General features: G+C 32.2%; 1 pseudogene; it reads left to right on the top strand.

Moving 5' to 3' along the window:
* Window positions 1–113: 113 nt before the first annotated feature.
* On the top strand, window positions 114–16144 carry LOC114914576 (fasciclin-like arabinogalactan protein 14; annotated as a pseudogene).
* Window positions 16145–20903: the final 4759 nt, after the last annotated feature.

Genomic DNA, 20903 nt, shown 5'->3' with positions numbered 1-20903 from the left:
TTGAGTAGCTGACGTGGAGAGATTTCCGACACGTGGAGATACTCGACTGGGTGATTGCTGGGTTATCCGGATTTCCCTGTCCCTGGTGGATATCACGGGGTGAGGTGAGAATAATGGCGTCGTGGGGAGGGAAGGTTGGTGAAAGCGTGAAGGAAAAGGAGGGCATCAGTGCGACAACGGAATCCGGTGGAATATCTCACGAGAATTGTGGGGATACTGGGAGCTTGATCCGGTATCCGGGTTTTGCCGTCGATGGTCTTGTGATCTGACCGTTGGATTAGGATCGGATGTTTGAATGGGATGAAAACCATGGGTTTGATTAGGATAGCAAGTCAGATGAAATTTTTATAGGCAAATCGTTTATTAAGATATTTATTAAAAAAATAATTATATGATATTTATCTAGATTGTTCAAATATTTATAAAATTTATTTATTTATTTTTTAATATTTAAATATATATTATTTATTTTTTTTAAATATTTTTAAATATATTCGATCATAATTTTTTTAATGATGGATCCGGCTATAAAAATTTTATCCTAATAAGTGAATTAGTGGATGCCAGGGTTCTGGTCTTATCCTGGTTCCAGCAACTATCGGGCGCCAGTGCCGGGGGGGGAGATAGCATTATCTTTCCATGTCCATGTCCATGTCCATGTCCATGTCGTCCTTCAGAATGCGACGTAACAGATGATTTGGCTCCATTTTATTGGCCAGGATGTACCAGGCATGCCAACCATGATGCATGAAGGTTGTTAGATTTTTCTGCAGCAGGATATGTCATGCTCAATCCATTCAAAGCACCCAAAAATATCTAATGCATGCTATCCTACGGAGAATCCTATGTTATACCCCATGGTCCGAGGGGCAATTTCCAGCGGGCGCAGGGTAGCAATCTACTCACCTCTATGCAGCGTTAACTACCAAATGCACGTATTATTTAAAATTCTGGATATTTTGAATTTAAAAAATAAAATTATAATTCAAAAAATCCCCTGATTATTTTGTAGAAATTCTGGATATATAATATACGTGTGCTGCCTGCTTTGATAACGTGAGTCTAGCCGAAATTCTTTATCATGTTCCTATGTATATATATACACTACTAGAAAAAAAAAAATTTTGTGATGAAATTATTTATGATACAACTATTTTCATCACCAATAATAGTATTTACGATGACAAATCAAATTTATCAAAAATAATAAAATATTTACGATGAAAATAATTTTTCGTCACAAATAATTGCATATTAGCGATGGAAAAAATATTCCATCGTAAATACTAATGATTTACGATGAAAATTTTTATCATAAATAATTCATCATTTATTTTAATTTTAAATTTTTAAATATTCACGATGAAAATATTTTCATCATAAATAATTTAAGTATTTACGATACAAATCATTTTTCATCGGTAATAAATTTATTCCCAACAAAAATATTTTCATCACTCATATTTGAAAAAAAATAAAAAATTTAAAAAATTTAAAAATTACAGATTATTTGTGATGAAATAATTATGTCATAAATAATTGAGTACTTGCGATGAAAATAAATTTACTTCATAAATAAGTTTATTTATGATAAAAATATTTTTATCACAAATAGTTAAAAAAATAATTAAAAATTTTAAAAAATTAAAAATTATTTATTATTTATGACTAAAATTTTTCATCATAAATAATCACTTTTTACGATGAAAAACTAATTTTCATCGTAAATACGAGATTATTTCCGACGAAAATATTTTCGTCGTCAATAGTTAAAAAATTAAAAATTTAAAAAAAATAAAAATTGATTATTATTTGCAACCAAAATTTTTCGTCATAAATAAGCTCTTTTTATGATGAAAAAGAAAGTTTCATCATAAATACGAGATTATTACCAACGAAAATAGTTTCATCGCCAATAGTTTAAAAAAATCAAAAATTTAAAAAAAAATCAAAAGTTGATCATTATTTATGATAAAAAATTTTATCGTAAAAAGAAAAAAATTATTATAAATAATAAATTATTAATGATAAAAATATTTTCTTCATAAATAATTAAAAAATATAAAAATCAAAAGTTGTTTATTATTTGCGATAAAATTTTTCAACATAAATAATGATTATTTACGATGAAAATTTTATTTTTATCGTAAATATGTTTATTTACGATGAAAATATTTTCATCGCTAATATGTAAAAAAATTAGAACTTTAAAAAAATTATAAAATTTAAACTTTTGATTTTATGTAAGACAATTGTATCTATTTTTTGTAGTAGCTGTATATATCTTTTGTCCTTTTACATGATAAAGAAACAAATGTGAGTCATGATTCAGATCGAATTTTTTATATGAAAAAATCATATGAAAGTAGGTGATATTCGCGGATTAGAATGAATAGATCCTTTTGAATAAAATGAGCTATATATTTATTTACGTGTAAAATTTATCTGTTCATTGCTGTCACTGTTACTAGTGATATCAATGAATCTTTCTGATGGAGTGTCTGTCTTAAACTACATGAAAGGAGGATGGAGTGTCTGCCTTAAACTGTATGAAAGGAGCCTCTTTTCATGCAGAAATCATATAGTTAAGCAGTGCATTCTAGTATGACTTCCACGATCTCAAAAGGTATCGCGCTTCCCGCATCGATCGACGCTCAAATATATTTCTGTAAGAGTTCTAATCATGAGAAAATAAATAATACGAATACTTATCTTTCTAACAATGCAAAGTATAAATATGAGCTTATACTTTATAATACAACTTGCACTGCCTACAGATCTGTTTTGATTCTGATTAATTGCTAGATCTTTGATGCTCATACAATTCCTAACGAATTTCTCAATCTCGATCCTTATATGCATACAATATACGAGCTTCTAGAACGAGAACTTCGACTTCCAAAATGAGAACTCCAAAAAGAAGACGAGTTCCTTGAAGATCGAAAACTTCAAAGCTATTGATCACCCATAGTGTCCATTCCATTATAGAAGTCGAAGAGCTGTTCTTATAACTATTATTAGCGACGTAAATTGAACTTTTCATCATAATTATATTTTTTATGTACATAATTTTTTTTGAAAGAATTTTTTTTTAAAAAAAATCATAAATCAACTATTTATATAAATTTTTATTAATTAATAAAAAAATAATTTTTTTGATGAAATTATTAAGAAAAATTTTTTTAGACCAAAATTTTTTTAGATTAAAGAAAATTTATTTTACTTTTCACTATGAATATTTTTTTAATATTATTTTTTGTTAAATTTTTTGGATAGAAAATTTTCTTGATAGAAAAAAATTTAAAATTAATTTTTTATGAAATTATTAATGGAAAGATATTTAATTATTAGCGACGTAAAATCAATTTTTATCGTAAATAGTCTTTAATTTTTTTTATAAAATTTTTTATGAAAATATATTTGCAACGTAAATTTAGTTTTCATTGGCAATCATGTTTTAAAAATATTATTTTAATCTATTTTTATGAATAAAAAATTTATTAATTGAAAAAAAATATTAGCAATGAAAAGTGTTTTTGTTGAAAAAATTATTTTAAAAATAAATTTTTTAAAAATTTTTTTGAAGGAAATTTTGTTAGAGGGAAAAAAAATTTTTTTGGCGGTAATTATTAGCGAAGAAAATCAAATTTCTGTTGCTAATAATGTTATTAACGGTGAAATTTTTTTTTTCATTGTCAATAATTTATTTTTGGATGAAATTTTTTAGAGAAAAAAATTTTTAGTAAAGAATTTTTTTTGGCAAAAATTATTGATAATGAAAATCAAATTTTCATTACTAATAAATTTATTAACGATGAATTTTTTTTTCATCATCAATAATTTTTTTAAGAGAAAATTTTTTTAGTGGGAAAATTTTTTTAGTGGAGAAATTTTTTTGACAAAAATTATTGACGATAAAAATTAAATTTCTATTGCTAATAAATTTATTAACAATAAATTTGTTTTTCCATCACCAATAATTTTTTTTATAGAAAAAATTTTTTTAGTGGGAAAATTTTTTTGAAGAAAATTATTGACGACAAAATCAAATTTTCATTGCTAATAAATGTATTAACAATAAAATTTTTTTTCATCGCCAATAAATTTTTTTAAGAGCAAAAATTTTTTTAATGAGAATTTTTTTTTGACAAAAATTATTGACGATGAAAATAATTTTTCATTGCTAATAATAGTATTAGTGACGAAAATTTTTATCGCTTTTCGTTGCTAATAGTTCTGCATTCAATGTACGTCAACTCGATGTCCCTTCATACGAAACTCATTTCCTCCCCCATCTCTCCTCTCCTCTCCTCTCTCCCTGAGCTCTCCCCTCTCCTCTCTCTGTCTCTGAGCTCTCCCCCCTTCTTGCTGCCAGCGAGCCCATCTCTACCGTCGCCATCGCCATCCGTCGTCCGTGCTATTGTCGTGCCACCATTGCCGTCCGTCGGAGGTAAGGGTTTTCCAACTTTTTTTTTGGGTTGATCGGGCCACTAGGGGGCGGAGGGGCCGTGAGCGGCCGATGGTGCCATGGGGCCGGGGAGGGGGTCAGCCGACGGAGGGGGTCGATCGGGGGCGACATGGGGGCGGGGATGGGGTCGGGGGGCGGCCAGGGACGACACGGGACAGGGAGGGGGCCGTGGGCGGCCGGCGGCACCACGGGGTCGGGGAAGGGGTCGGTTGAGGGCGACATGAGGGTGGGGAGGGGGCATTGGGCGGCCGGCAATGCCACAGGGTCGGAGAGGGGGTCGGTCGGTGGAGGGGGTCGATCGAGGAGGGGATCGGCCAGGGAGGGGTGGTTGACAGTGATGAGGGGGTCGGTCGGGAAGGGGTGGGTGACGGATGGGAGGGAGGAAGGGAGGAGAGAAACGAGGGGGGAGAAAAAAATTAAAAAAAATTAAAAATTAAAAATTAAAAATTTAAAAAAAATAATAAAAAATAAAATATTAATCAAATATTTTATTATTTGATTAATAAAAATAAAATATGGATCACGATTCGAATTGGATCGAGGTCGAGATTTGGATCAAGATCTCGATTCAAATTGGGATCCAGATCGGGATCTGATCAGGATCCGAGTTGGAATCCAAGTCGTGGGGGGTTGGAGAGGGCGGTAGCATTGCGAGGGGTGGGTCACGAGGGGTGGGTGATGACGGCGGTGCCGTGGGAGTGGTGGTCATGGGGGTCGAGTTCGGGCAGCGTGGGTTGGGTGCCGGCGCCATGGGAGTGGGGGTCGTGGGTGGTCTAGTCCGGAGCTTGTTTAGAAAAAAAAATATTTTAAAAAAATATTTTTAGGTAAAAAATATTTTAAAAATAATAATAATTTATTTATTATTTTTAGATAAAAAATATTTTAAAAAAAATAAAAAACCATCGGATCCTCGGGATTATGTTTCATATTATTATTTTATGTTAATATTATTTTGCATGCTCAACTACTTATAGTTTATTTTATATTTATTGCATAAATTTTTTAGTGTTACTATTGAAATTTATAAAATTTTTTTGTTCCACTCGCACATTGCTGTTGCTTATTACAATTTAATTATTTTATAGGCTATTTTGTATGCTTTTGGTTATTATAAATAAATATAAAAAATATTTTTATTTTAAAAAAAATTATTAAAATTTTTGATAAAAAAATTTTAATACAGAGTTACTCTTTTTTGATAATTTATAAATTCATCTTTGAATGTATGTTCAGAGATGGTAGTTAAATTGTATTGAGCTGTAGATTTTCGTTCAAGAGTCGATCTTGATCGAGATCGACTCTTGGATGTCCCGTATTCAGATTTTTTGAAAAAATAATAATTTTATTATTGTTAATAGTTGATATTTTATTTCATTATATGGTACTCAGCAGTTATCTGTCCATTATTCTTCGGGTATATAGTGGATAGGTTGCGTAGGCACCATATTCACGTTGTATACTTGGAGAATCATGAGAAGATGCTGTCGAAATTTTCATAATAATGAAATAAAATATTGACTACTAACAATAATAAGATTATTACTTTTCTGAAAGGGATAGGGCCACACCTGTTAGTAATGATTTGAAATGGATAGGATCATGCATTTTTGCTTCATTAAATTGGTGGAAGGAGATTTTTTGTGTTACTATTCAGTCTATATTCTTTAATGCATGCTATTTTGTATAAAATGATCTGTGTCCGAATCCTGATCGGGATTTGGTTCGGAATTCGGGTCGGAATTCGATCCAAAATCCGAATCGGGATCCGATTCGGATGAATATCACTAAAAATTTTTTTGTTATTAATAATTTTCATATTTGTTATTAGATGGATATCCACAAAAGTTGAATGAATGCTAGAGGTATTTTTTTGTCTGAATATCGAAAAGATGTTCGAGATTTTATTGACTTTGCACGATATAAGGCTGACAGTGCTAGTCGGATAAAATGTCTGTGCAAGAGATGTGTCAATGTGGTATATCGTCACATAACACTTGTTGAGGAGCATCTGCTACATTATGATATGGATAAGAAGTATACTTGCTGGATATAGCATGGAGAGGGTGATCCAAATGAAGTTATAAGTGACGATAATGATATTGAAAATGATAGTGATGCTGCTGAACCTGTCGAACATGGTGTGGTATAGGAGAACTATTGGATAATTTACATCAAGATGTTTGTTCAAATATACGCATGAGTATCAGTGCATCTGAAGGCAATTCTGATCATAAATACAATATCTGACTTGAGGTAGAAGAGACTTCTGAATAGTTTGCAAAGCTTGTAAGGGATGCACGAGAGCCTCTCTATCCAAATTGTACAAAATTCTTCAAGTTAGAGTTTTTGATAAAATTACTTCATATTAAAATCGTGAACCGATGGAGTCAGAAGTTATTTGATCAAAATTTGATATTGATTAAAGCAGCTCTTCCCGATAGAGAGAGACTTTCAAAATCATATTCTAAAGTAAAAATATACATGCAAAAATTGAGATTTGACTATATTCCTATATATGCCTGCAAAAATAACTGTATATTATTTTATAAAGATAACGAATAGGCAACTGAATGTCTGAAATGCAGTGAGCCTAAGTATAAAATCGATAACAGAAAAGAAAAGAAAATACCTCAAAAGATTTTGAGGTATTTTTCATTGATTCCAAGACTTCAAAGATTGTATATGTCCACAAAGATAATAGAAGAAATAAGATGGCATCATGAGTAGCAGATTCTGGAAGAGAACATACTTAGCCATCCGGCTGACTCTGTAGTATGGAAAGACTTCGATGTAAAGCATCCGCACTTTGCGAGTGACCCGCACAATATCCGACTTGGTCAGCGATAGATGGATTTAATCTCTTTGATAATTTGAGTACTTCCTACAGCATGTGGCTTGTGATGGTAGTTGTATATAATGTGTCATCTTGGAAGTGCATGAAAGAACCATTTATTTTTATGTCACTGTCGATTCTCGATCCGGAAGCACCAGGTAATAAAATTAATGTATATCTACGACTGTTAATCAATGATCTGAAGGAGCTATAGAAAAATGAAGTACAGACATATGATTCTGTGAGTCAAAAAAATTTTAAGTTGTATGCTTCGATTTTATGGACCATAAATAATTTTTTGCATATAGAAACTTATTTGGGTATAGCACCAAAGGATATCTGGCATGTCCAATATATAACAAGGATGCATCTTCCTTATATTTAAAGCATGGATGGAAAATATGCTTCATAGATCATCTGTGGTTTCTACCTGGTAATTATTCTTGAACGATCTGTTACAATCAATACTTTGATGGTAAGTTGGATCGGCATCCGTCACCTAAGGAGTTAAGTAGAGCAGAAGTTTTAGGGCAACTTGAAGTCACTAAAAATGTTCAATTTGAAAAAACATCGAGTACTTGCAAGTGGAAGCATACTGAAGCTGAGCTGAATTGGACGAAGCGAAGTATTTTTTTCGAACTATCGTATTGGAAGCAACTACTACTTTATCATAATCTGGATGTAATTTACATTGAGAAGAATATTTGTGATAATATCATCGGTATTGTATTGAATATCTCAAAAAAAATAAAAGATAGTACAAAAGCTCGACTTGATTTACAAAAAATAAAAATTCGATCGGAGTTGCATTTAGTTCGTCAAGGTGATAAATTTTTTATGCCACCTACAAGTTATTCGCTGTTTGACAAAAAAAAGAAGAGTTTCTGTGGATGGTTCAAAACTATAAAATTTTCTGACGCATACGCTTCAAACATATCGCGATGTGTTGGGAATAACGACGGTAATATCTCTGGCATGAAAAGTCATGACTCCTATGTGATGATGCAATGCTTACTTCCTATAGTCATGTGTGGCTATTTGGGTAGTGATGGTCAAACTGTATTGATTGAGTTGGGAATATTCTTTCGAGAATTGTGTTGCCGAAAATTGAAGATTAATATAATTGAGAAGTTTGAGAAGAATATCATACTCATTCTTTGTAAGTCAGAAAAAAAAATTTCATCATTATTTTTTGATGTATGGTGCACCTGGCTATTCATCTTCCAAAGAAAGCTCTTTTGACCGGACCGGTATATTATCGGTGGATGTATTCTATTGAAAGATAAAAAAATTGTACACACTTTGTCATATCAGTTATAAGATGTAAATATATTTTTAAAATTTAAATTTATTTTTATTTGTATCTTCTTGTGTACCTTAAAAAATATGTATGCAATAAAGTATGGCCTGAAGGATCTATAGCGGAAGCATACGTAGCTACGGAGTGTATCATGTTCTGCTCGATGTATCTTGATGATATCGAAATAAGATTCAATCGTACAGATTATAATGCAGACCGTGAATGGGATGACAATGAATCGATGCTGTTTATATTTAAACAAACGATTTGACCCATTGGTGGAAGGAGATATGAATTTATGGACGTGAATGAGCTATCCAAGGTATACTTCTACGTTCTAAATAATTGTAAAGAAATTAAAGATTTCATTGAGTAAGTACCATCTTAGCATACTGTTTAATGTTCTAAGCAATTTTTTTATGTCGATGTAAAATTAAAAATCATGACTTGCTGCAGTGAGCATAAGAGTATACTATGCAAAGAGAATAATATGGATGCTGATGATCGACATAGGAGAAAATTTATAAAATAATTTAGTGATCTTGTAAGTTGCACTAGTAATACGTTATTTTTAATAATTATAGAAATAATTATTTGAACCATCATAATTTTTTATGTTATGGTGTAGATGAAATATAAGTATTTCAATAAAGAAGAAGGTGCGACTGATGAGTTGTATATTTTAGCATGTGGTCCCGATCGAAGAGTTAACCACTACGCATCCTGTATCATTAGAAAAATAAGATTTCACACAAGGGAGCTTGAGATGCAACGACAGATCCAGAATAGTGAGATTGCTACGATAGGATATGAAAAAGAAGAAGAGATTGAATATTATGATGTACTGATAGATATCATAGAACTGAAGTATGGGTCCAGTAATTCTGCATTCTTATTTCAGTGTAAATGGTGGGATATTAGCAATAAAAAGATCGGTATTCATATCGATCTATACTTTATCAGTGTAAATTTTGCACGAACATGGTACCAGAATGAGCCATATATATTAGTAACTCAAACGAAATAAGTAATATATTTAAAGGATCTAAAGTATCAAGATAATTGGCATATCATACAAAAAACAACACCTAGAGACGTATATGACATACCAACCCGATTAGAGATGGATGAAAATTCAGATTTACATGAAGATGAAGCTTTTCAAGAGGAAGAACAAACATTAACCGAACTTCTTGTTGATGAAGAATTGGTAACAGCTCCTTTGAATAGGGCTGATCTGCCGCCTAACGAAGTTAAAACTGATTTTGTATTTAATCTTGATGAGTCAAAGGGTGACGATAAGTTCAAAAATAATGATGAGATAGAAAACGATATATATGTTTATTATTATGATTCGAAGGAGGATTTACACATCAAGAAAGATACGAATATGGATGAGTAGATCTATATTCTTTATTCAATCTTCTCTTACAATAATGGTATGTGATATAATTCTATTCATTAGAATGTAATTTATTTTTCGTTATTATTGTTCAATATTATATTCATTTATATGTCAAGAATTATAGGTATGGCACCAGGAGACAGATGACGACGTTTGGGTTCGTAGTCTACCCCAGAGACTGAGGCACCTTCATCGATTTTCACTGCTGCACCAGCTTCGTCGTCAGAGAGTCCTGCACTGGCAGGTCCCAGTGAGGCAGGTCCGAGTGAAGCAGGTCCAAATGGTATTATTATACTTTTTATATAATAAAATTTGATTTTTTTTATTTGAATAGCTATCATATTAATGATCTATTTATTATTGTTTCATACCAGTCTTCACCAATAGTGAGACGAGGATGAGGTCCATCGAAGAACCTCGCTCTAGAGCATTGGAGACGTGAGCACCCGAAACAGTATCTCCATATAGAGATACCACCCAACTACGTCAGGCCCATTAGGGGATGGTGCGAGCCTTGACAGATCATATACCATAGCTATGCCCCTGTGACGCTTTTCGAATGGCGTCACATTGTACCGGCTCAGAGAGAGATTTTTTACACTCAGTTACAAGTAAAATAAATTATACTATGAATATTTAATTAGCATGATATTCTTTTAATATTTCTTATTGACAGGGTGTATTTGATATTATTGATTTTGAGGAGGATCGCGTGCGGCGAGCTGTGGACACTTATTTATCTTTGCATTTCAAAAAGTATCATCACCGCATCCATCAGCATTGGTACCATATGGTGTAGGATCATGGGGTGGAGGCAGTGCAGCAGCGGCCCTATGACCGCATTACTATGGATGATTGGGCTCTCATATGTCGGCATTATGAAGATCCGGCATATCAGGTTACACAATCAAACTTCTTTTTTTTAGAGTTTAATGATTGAATCATTTATTCTTAAATTCTGTTTGTTATCTACTAATTTGACTGTTAACTGTACAGAGAAGATGTGCCCAGAACGTCACGAATCGAACGAGACAGGCCGTATCGCATTGTGGGGGTTCGAGGTTGTTCGCTCGTCACATGGAGCAGATGATAAGTAATTTTTAATTAGTATATTTTAACTCTCTAACTATTTAAAAAAATTTTAATTAATTATTCTTAAATTGTAGAGAGGTGCAGAGAGTGGCGAGCTTCCTAGTAGGATCGATATCTACCAGCGAACCCACCAACGACGCTCAGAGGAGTAGACGATGGGGAGCTAAGAGCTTTTTGTAAGTTTTTTTAATTATTTTTTTCATTCACAGTTTGATTTTCAGGATGAAATTAAAATAGCTATAACTTTAATTTTCAAGACCGCATAATAGACATCAGATTTCAGCCTATCCCTGAGGGTTCGACCGCACCCACAGATGATGAGATCTATGATCAGTTGCTTGGTACGAGATCCTGTTATGTTAGGGGTCTAGGGCATGGGATCACTACTCCCTTATTCTCATACTCGTCTAGAGCTGACATCCATGCTACCTACGATACTCGATTGACGGAGGTGCAGAGACAGACTGAGCAGCGAGCTGATGAGTTGACTACACTCATCGACGAGTACCAATGGCTCTAGATCCAGATGATGGAGTGGATAGCGCAGATGGAGCAGATGATGCAGCTGATGAGGTAGCAGCAGGCTGGTCCGAGCTCATCCGAGCGCTCTCCTTCTCCAACTCATTCTCCTTCTATAGATGACGACACTTGACGGTCTATTTATGTAGTTTTTTTTATTTTAGATCTTTTATAATTTTAATTTAATATAATAAAATGATAAAATTTATTTATAAATTTATTGTGTAAAATTTTATTTTTTATTTTAATTTATAAAAAATATTATAAATATAAATTAAATATATATTCATAAATTATTTTTTAAAAAAAATATGTGTAAATTATTAACAATGAAATTATTTTTGACGAAATAGTGGTTGCCAAAAAACATATTAACGATAAAAAATTGATTGTAAATAAATTTTTAATAAATTTAAAAATATCAAAATTTTATATTAAATTAATAGCAATAAAAAAAATCATCACAAATAATTAGAAATTTATTACCAACAAAAATTTATGTTGGAAATTACTATATTTATGATGTAAAATGTACGCCGCTAATATTTTTTTAAATTTAATTTTTATAAAATTTTTTGATTAAATTAATAGTGATGAAAATATTTTTGTCATAAATAATTATTAGCTATAAAAATTTACATCAAAAATTATCTTAATTATGATGAAAAATTTATATCACTAATATTTTTTAAATTTAATTTTTATAAAATTTTTTTAATTAAATTAATAGCGATAAAAATATTTTTATCGTAAATAATTGATAATTTATTAGCAACAAAAATTTATATAAAAAATTATTATATTTGCGATGAAAAATTTACGTCACTAATATTTTTTTATGTTTATTTTTTATAAAAATTTTTAATTAAATTAATAGCAACGAATAATATTTTTTATAAATAATTATTTTTTTATTAGTGACATAATATTTTATTACAAATTATCTTTTTTTACGACTAAAATTTTTCATCCTAAATAATTTTTAAAAAAATAATTTTTTTTATGATGAAAATTTTTTATCGATAATATAGATTATTGACGATAAATTTTTTTTTCATCGTTAAAAATTATCAATGACGTTATTATTTACAATCAAATATTAGCGACAATAATTTCGTCGCTAATAACTATTAGCAACGAAAATTCATTATTAGCGATGAATTTTTTCATCGCTAATATCCTGTTCTATTGTAGTGAGATATATATATATATATATATCATATTTTATTTATACTATTTTTTTATCAAATATTTTAAATATTATGAATTTGAATATATATATATGTCCATGAATCTGTATAATTATATGTGTGTACAGATGCATGGTGTTCATAGATTATACATACATAAATACAAACATATCATAAAATTATATAAAATCTGAAAACTTCTGTATTTCTAATATACATGGATTCTCCATAACCATTTGTCTAGATTACCAATTCCTAACCATATGAATCTCAATATTTCTATTAGCATAATATAGGCTGCATAATATCCTAGATCCTTTTAACTCAACAAACCATAAAGACAAGGGCACAACCTACAATTTCTGATCATTCCTAATCATGTTGCCTGTGCTACATGATATGTTGTTTTAAAATAATTTTAGAAAATTCCTTTTCCTGAAATGTTCGACCATTAAAGTTTTCTATTTGAATTTGTTCATTACTTCCATATTGGAAGAAGAGATACAATGCCAAGTCAAGGCTAACGATTTGCAAATTTTAATGGGACAGGTGCGAAGACCCAACTCAAACAGTGTAAAAGTTGGCATGCAAGCTAGCTTATTAGCATACCTAACTAGAAGGTTGAATGCAAATAAACTTGCATTAATAGACTCCTTAACTAGTAATATGTTAGATTTGAAGGTCTATGAGCTTGCATGCATGCTCAGCTCGGCCGGCCATGTCGTGCATGAGTGCGACGCATCGTATTTGGTTAGCTTATGAAACATTTGACATCACTTGCTCGACGGTCTATTATACTTTGATTCCGGGCTTATTTGCAGAAATTAAGAGAAATATTGAGTTAGCTATTAAAGTGGATTTGGTTAGCTTGCAATGGCTGGTAACTCCATGCGCTTAGTGCACTATTATAAATGAGCAGCCATTGGAGCCTAGTTGTAGTTATTTGGAACTATCAAAATAGTGCCCAAATCCAGATATACATCACATAAGAGAAATTTTTTATATACCACATGCAGTGTAAAAAAAATGCACAATTCTATCTGATTAGGTCATGTAACTATCATTTTTCAATGTACATTTAATGTCCGTAGTTTCACTTTTTCATTTGAAATTTTGAATGAACAAAATGTTCTTTCCCTTCTAAAAAAATTATGACATCTTGTGGCGATATTATGACATCCTAAGGTAAAATTATAAGTTCCTACACAAGATGTCATAATTTTTCTATAGAATGTCATAATTTTGATAGAGATATTTTAGTCATTAAATTTTTATAAATTTTTTAATAATGAAAATACCATTCCCTCTTTATAACATCTCATTAAAAAATCATGACATATTTTTATAAAAAATCATAATTTGATAGCAGGATGTCATAATATCGTCACACGATGTCATAATTTTTTCAAAAGGGGACATTTTCGTTATTCAAACTTTCAAACAAATAAATAAAACTATGAGTATTAAATACGTATTAAAAAATGATGACTACATAAGTTAATCAGATGAGACAGTATATTTTTTCTACACTACATACGGTATATAAAGAATTTCTCCATCACATTAATTAGTATGCTCCATATTATCGTGTGAATATCCTCTGACTCATCATTCTTCTAGCCTACTTATATTTCTACCATATTCTCTACTATTTTTTCAATATACTTCTCCACCAACTTTATCCTTTCAAATGATTTTTCTAGACAACTAAATAACTCACTAGGCCATTGTATTTTCCACATGCTTATGCTGTAGTAGGAGACAGCCGCGAATCTATGGTACCTAGGGAGCAATAGCACCAACCAAATTATATGAGAGAAGCCAAAAACTGCCAATAGGCCTCCAAAAAATGATTAAACATTCTAACCTCCAAGGAGGTTTGATTTGAGCCGCATTTTTCAATATTACCATCAAGTGACTTTACTAGTAGGTGAAGATGACATCAGAAATAACTTATCTTTTTTTTTTAAGTCAAAAAAAGTTGAAAATTATATATGGCAGCATCTTAGGATGGGTGGCACCATCTTATTTATCTTATTTATGAGAACTTTCAGGATGTACCTCATGCTTTCAAAGCACTAGCAATACGATTTAGTTAACCATGCTTACCATGCCATATCAAAATAAGCCATAAGTCCGTTAGCCATTCAAATTATTCGACCATCTAATAGTCCCAACATGAACAAGCCATCTCTAATGATCCAAACTTCTTCTAAGATCCAATTATCGCTAAGTTTGGTCTAGGAATAGTTTCTTTCCAAATTGTTCTGATAACGTATACCTTCTGTCCAGTTCATCTTTGATAGTTACAATCTAATAAAGAAGAGACTCACAAACTGTCAACCTTCTAATAATTATAATTTTGAACTTCAAATATAGAACTGATTGCCTCTCGTCTCTCCAAGTTGCTCTCCTTAAAAGTTCTATCAAATCCTTCCTTCATCCCACCAAACCACGATCTCCTCCTAATTGCACTAGCAACTCATACCAAACCTATATCAAGATGGCCTTTAAGCCCTAAGTTGGGATCCTCCCCCTCCTTTTTTTTTCTTATCCTCTGCTGTGGCTTTTAACATCACAGCGATTCTTGAGCCATTCCCTGAGTTCTCCATCTTCAGCAACTATTTCAACCAGATGAAGTTTGTTCATGAAATCAACCACCGTCGAACCATCACTGTTCTTGTTGTTGATAACTCTAGAATATTTGCAATCTTTTCTCTCCTCGAAGAAAATCTCAAACATGTTATGGAAGTCTATGTCATTCTCGATTATTATGATATTAGAAAGATCAGCGGTATACTATATAGAAGCTTTCTTCTCACCACTCTATTCCAAACCACTGGTGTTGTTACCAACAAAATAGGGTTTCTAAATCTCACTCACAATGCTAGCGAATCGGTGGTATTCGGATCTGTCATCCAAGGAGCCCCACATACCTCAACCTTTATCAAGAAGGTTGTGACAATGCCATATAATATTTTAGTACTCTAGATTTCTGAGCCCATCATCTCATCCAGTATTGATAGTGCACCATCCGTCATCATTGTATCAGGACCACCAGAGAAGGCCGATTCTTCGTCGGAGGCTCTCGAGACAGATGATATCCCTATAGAATCTCCAGAAGATGGTATCATTGATGACCCTACAGCCGCTCTAAAGGAAAATCAACTCCCTGCTGACTCTCTAGAAGCAGATGAGTCGACCTTAGCCTGAAGAGCCATCTACCTTACGCAAGAAAGTCATCGATGCATCAGCAAGCACATTTTCGAGGAGCCGACTGTCAATTGGTGCTATTCTCGGACTTGTTGTGGGCATTGTATTCTTAGGAGCTCTTTGAGTTATTCGAGTCAGTTGAAATGGATGAATGAAATTTAGATGACATTGATCAAATATATTTGTAGTCATCATGTGCAATTCATTAGTTCAATAGCAAATCCTTTGGATTTAATTTCTTAAAGTTGTCTAACTTGATTATAATCACTAAGTCTAATAGCTTGAGTGATTTGTGTTTGTATGATAAGAAAAACAAGAAAGCATAGATGGACGGATTCTTGTTATACGTTTGTCATGGGCTCATCATAATAATCAAAAAAGCCCTATCCTTCAAACTTTCTACACGATGAGCTTGAAGATCATGCCAATATGTCATGTCATATTGATCGATTCTCAGGAGTCGTAATATCACTCCTCAACATCATCTTAAGCACACTATATTTTTTTATTTCTCATGATCATGAATGAAGATATATGGAACAAATTTAATCAAATTTATCTTCATAAGAAATCAATTCCACTCATCAAGCATCGCCGATGTCACACTTGACCAGTCATGCTTGTAAATGTAACTTGTAATTTTCTTTTACCTGTTGTCATGCTCAAATCTATATGGATTATACTTGCAATAGCAGCATACCATGATTATGAGATTTGGTAAATGGATGTGAAGACCGTCTTTCTTAATGGTTATCTTGAGGAAGAGGTTTACATGTCTCAGTCAGAAAGATTTGTCTTAAAAGAGAGAGCAAATCAGGTATGCAAGCTTAAGAAATTTATTTATAGATTAAGACAGGCCTCGAGGAGTTGGAACATTCGATTTGATGTTACAGTCAAAGAATTTAGTTTTATCAAAAATATGGATGAACCTTGTGTATACAAGAAGACTAATGGAAGTGCCATTGTCTTCTTAGTTTTATATGTGGATGACATACTTCTTATTGAGAATGATATCCCAATGTTACAATCGGTCAAGACATGGCTATCAAGTAAGTTTTTCATGAAGGATGTCGGTGAAGCATCCTATATACTAGGTATAAAGATCTATAAGGATAGATCTAAGAGGATGTTAGGTTTGTCTCAATCTAGGTGTATAGACTTGGTGCTAAAGAGGTTTAGCATGGATGGGAGTAAAAGAGGTTACTTACCCATGAGTCAAGGCATATATCTCTCTAAAAAGATGTCTCCTAAAACACCAGAAGAGAGAAATAGAATGAGTTCTATTTTCTATGCTTTGACAGTAGGATCGATTATGTATACTATGCTATGTACTAGGCCTGATATTGTCTATGTTTTAGGCATAGTTAGTAGATTTCAGGCTGATCCAGGAGAGGATCATTGAAAAGCAGTGAAAAATATTCTTAAGTACTTGAGAAGAACTAAAGATATTTTTTTGGTATATGGAGGATCTGATCTAAAACTAGAAGGTTATTTTGACTCTAGTTTCCAATCAGACCCTGATGATAGCAAGTCCACTTCAGGAAATGTCTTTACTCTTAATGGTGGAGCTGTTAGTTGAAAAAATTTCAAGCAGCAGACTGTAGCTTACTCAACCACTGAGGCAGAATATATAGCTGTAAGTGAAGCCATCAAGAAAGCTGTCTGGATGAAGAAGTTCATCACTGAATTGGGTGTTGTTCCTGAGATTAAGAATCCAGTACTACTTTACTATGATAATACTGGAGTAGTTGCTCAAGCAAAGAAACCAAGATTTCATCATAAATCCAAGCACATTCTAAAACGCTTCCATCTCGTTCGTGAAATAATCGAAAGACAAGATTTGTCATTGAACGAGTAGAAATAAAGAATAACATAGCAGACCCGTTCATTAAGGATCTACCACAGCAGCAGTTCGATTGCCATCTCGATTGTATGAGGATAAAATATAAGGACGATTGGCTTTAGTGCAAGTGAAAGATTGAAAAGAATATACCCTACAAGCCAATCGAAATTTGTATTTTGATGGGTTTTACTTGTAATCTTCCAGACTCATGTGTTGACTCTTTAAATAATAAAAGATATTTTTCATTATATGCTGCATCTAACTTTTGTAATGATTATGATGAACTCCATAAATCAAGGTAATGGGTTTAGGGTTATGATGAGATCATACCTATACGACCTAAAATCCTAAAAATCTTGATTTAGAATATTTCTAGTCATAGGAACATTGAGAAGGGGATCAATATTCCGGATAGACTAGCACTTCCTATGTATGCTTGATGGAGAGGGTGGCTGATCTCATATGCCACTTGTGTGAGACACTAATACAAGGAAGTGGGTGCTCATTAGAGAACGAGTTCACTAAATTGATCCAACTTAAGAAACATCTTATGGAATTTACTTACCCGTCAAAAGATGTTTTCTTATAATAGGAGTTGTGCATATAATCCTTTGATCTGAGACTACCATAAAACCTTGTATACATGAATCCATATTTTTTTTCCTTCTCAATGCTCCTATGACTAGGAGTATTCTAAATCAGAATTTTTAAGATTTTAGGTCTCATAGGTATGATCTCATCATAACTCTAAACTTATTACCCTAAGTTATGGAGTTCATCATAATCATTATAAAAGTAAGATGCAGCATATGATTAAAAATATCTTTTATTATTTAAAAAGTCAATACATGAGTCTGAAAAATTATAAAGAAAATCTATCAAAATATAAATTTCGATTGGCTTGTAGGGCATATTCCTTTCAACCAAATCCTCTTGCCGATACGACGGCTCGAAAGCAACAAAATGGCTGTTCGACCGTACTCCAACGAAGATGGTGTCAGAGTCGAAATTCGACATGACAGACAACAACTCCTTTCGTCCAAGGCAATTAACCACATGACGATGCACGCGATGATCCACAGTTAGACTCGAGAGTGGGGGATAACTGTTGGAGTAAACCGACCGACCTCCATAAATCGATCGATCTCCAGCACACACCGATCGACGTTCGATTCTGACCCACCAAACGAACAGACGATCCTGGAAGCGATTACCAACTATATGTCGACTGAGCAAACCGATGCTACTCTCGACTGACCAACCGAACACCCCTCATCAAATTAAGATCGGCAGGCAGTCGATGTTCGGACTCTACAGACAATAAGCTACTTCGACCGTTGGTATTTCAGAGTTACTAACCGACAACCTACTCCTAATGAACAGTCGATCGACTCATTCAAATATATCATAACCGTCACGAACAGTTACTTCACTAATATCACGATGTAATCTATGGAGATTAATAACCCACTACGAGATTACCGTTCCGTGATTCTACGTTGCTAAATGCGAGATCATATCCGGCAGTTACGATAATCTACTTTACAAAAAAAGAGTAAGGTAATAAATTTTGATAAGTCATTTTTTATGCCGAGTTCTGTCTCCATTCTCATTCTATTATTGTTCAATTTTTTTTGATTTAAATATTAAAAAATTATTATCAACAATAATTTTAATTAATATAAATTTTATTTTATAAGTACTCATTCTCGATGAACAGATGAGGATAGAATTGACAGCAACAGAACCCCCACAGAAGAGTCATATCCCCGCCAGTGTAACAGTCGCGATCGAATCCCCAAATGCCAAATCTGAAAAGCTCTCGGTCATTGAAACAGCACATGTCCTGTAGTCTGTGCTGTCTAGCACTCAAACACCAAGCTTTTTACTCTACTTTCCAAGCCAACAAAGCTTGCCACTTAGCAACCATCAAAGTTCCCACCAAACTAGCACGTCTATCTACCTTAATGGGCACGTGTCGTATAACCGCGTGAGCATGATGGCCAGCCATGGCTGTAGGTATCATTGCACTTTATTTCGTTTATTACCATTTGTTTTCCTATTTCATATGTTCTTCCTCGAACTAATAATTACTTTGAAATTTATAACAAGGTTTAAAATAATGAATGTAATAACCCCAAATTTTTAATATTAAACAGTAACTGTTACAATGTCGTTTATTAAATTTATGTTCCTTATTAGTTATTTGATATTTTATATGAAGAGATGGATGTCAACGTAGACAAACAAATAATTGTTAATATTATAAAATGGAAAGATATATACATACACATATATATATATATATATATATATATATATATATATATATATAATATAATTTGACATAAAAAGAAAGAAGTTTCGTATAGAAAAAATAATATTTTTATGCAATATTTCTTGATACATCTTTTATTTAATTCTTTAATTCTAACAACTTGATTCTAATACTAATATTGTGTAAAAGCTATCTAATTTTCCAACATCTCAATTCTTATAATAATCCTTATTTCATTTTTTCCGCTCGTTGTAAAATTTTAATGACTCTAAAGAGTCTCAAATAGAGCCGTCAAAATAGACCGTGACCCTTAGACCGGCCCGTTTAGACTTTTAAAATAATAAAGCTAAGTTAGTATTTTGGCAGCTCATTTAACAAAAATAATTTTTTAGCCCGATCTGTTTATGGCCCGGCTCATGAAGAGCTGGTCTGTCTAGACCGCGGGCCGACTCATTTATTTTTAAAAAAAGTGATGTAATTATATAAATTATTAAATATTAAAAAGAAGATTTAATATTAAAGTCAGTCACGTGACTGATTTTTTATTAAGGCCCCATCTTTTTTTCTTAATATTCTAGTTAAAAATTATCTAAAATATTCTAATTGAGAAAAGGAACTGAATTTCAATGGTTAAACTCAATGTTATTTAAATAATATTTTTTACTTATTGATTTTTTTGATTTTATAGAGTTTAATTAGTTTGTAGTATTTTTTTCTTGTAGAGAATGGAGATTATGATATTATTATATATTTTTTTGAGTT

Source organism: Elaeis guineensis, chromosome 10 (assembly GCF_000442705.2).
Source record: "Elaeis guineensis isolate ETL-2024a chromosome 10, EG11, whole genome shotgun sequence".
Taxonomy (NCBI): Eukaryota; Viridiplantae; Streptophyta; class Magnoliopsida; order Arecales; family Arecaceae; genus Elaeis; species Elaeis guineensis.
Note: the sequence above shows the minus strand (reverse complement) of the source record. Positions and strands in the feature narration are given on the sequence as shown.